Consider the following 1495-nt stretch of genomic DNA (forward strand, 5'->3'; position numbering starts at 1 on the left):
TTTGTCCTATCTCAAAGTTTATATTACAATTTTTAAAATTATGCATTGTATTTAGCATATTTTCAGGCATTACAACAGAAGATTCTAGCTGGATGTGGTACCATAGTAGCCCTAGTTTCTTGGGAAGCTGAGTGAGGAAGATGGCGATAAATAAATAACCCTGTATTGAAATGAAAAAGTAAAGCCCGATGTGGTGGTGCTTGCCTTTATTCCCAGCACTTAGAGGGCAGAGACAGAACTCTTTGAATTCAAGGCCATTCTGGTCCTGCAAATCAAGTTCCAAGACTGTCAGAAATACATAGAGAAACTCTATCTGAGAAAACAAAACAAAACAAAACAAACAAACGAAGAAAAAATTAAAATAACGATTGGTATATAATTCAAAGGTAGCATGTGAGCTAGTATGTACAAAGCCATGGATTCAATCTCCCTCCCTCCCTCTCTCTTTCCTCCCTCCTCTCTTGCTCCCTTTCTTTCATACACACACACACACACACACACACACACACACACAAACATCCCTTGAGAAAAGGGAGAAGACAAAATCAAAGAAGAAACACTTTTGAGCTATAAGTAAACATGAAGAGAGGTATTGTTTAGCCAAGACTTCTAGACAGTCATGAGTAAGAATAAAACATTACCATTTTATAAAAACTGATTAATAAGGGAATTGGGGATATGATGGGAAGATCTTGTGAGCCATGGCAATATTATTGAATTTTTATCTAGGTCCAAAACAATCTGCTGAAATTTTTTTTTAAAAAAAGAAGGAACTAATTAGATTTTCAACTTAAGGAGGGTTCATTTTATATATGGTTCAAGAAAGGCAAAATGCAATCAGGAGTCTGCCTGTTAGACAACTCACAGCAGAGTTCCTGATGCTAGAAATGCTTGTGATTTGCCTCCACGTGTTGGCAACAACGCTGGAAAAACAGCTGGATTTGAAACTGGTCCAAAATTAGAATAGTATTTAGTGATGAAATGACTTGAATATTTATTGATATCCAGTTTTCATCATGATGCCCCTGGAGGATCAAGCAGCGTACTTTGGACTAAAGAAAAACGCAGAAATAATGAATCCAGGGCATATTCTGGGTAAAGTCTGGAACACGGGCAAACCCAAGCTCTCCTTTGTTCCTGTGATGTATGAGAGGAGTTGTCAGGCACTATGGGAGAAACAGGTCTAAAGCTTCCAAGAGATTTCTGACCCAGACCTACAGTGAAGAGTTATTGAGTCCAGAAATGGCTGGGAAGAAGATGACATTATTGAGAGGGAAGAAAGAATGAAATAAGAAAGAGTTCCTGAGAAACTAACAGTTACTCATAAAAAGAAACAAAAATGTGAAGGAAATGAATATGTCTCTTATTTTCACTCACCTAGGTGTTTTAAGCCAGGGTAAACAGAAGACATAGCAGAATTTTTATATGTTCTTTCATCAGTAGAAATAAGAATAGAGAAACAGACTTTAAAAAAACACAGGAACAATACTTCCCC

The sequence above is a fragment of the Microtus ochrogaster genome, linkage group LG4 (assembly GCF_000317375.1).
Source record: "Microtus ochrogaster isolate Prairie Vole_2 linkage group LG4, MicOch1.0, whole genome shotgun sequence".
NCBI lineage: Eukaryota > Metazoa > Chordata > Mammalia > Rodentia > Cricetidae > Microtus > Microtus ochrogaster.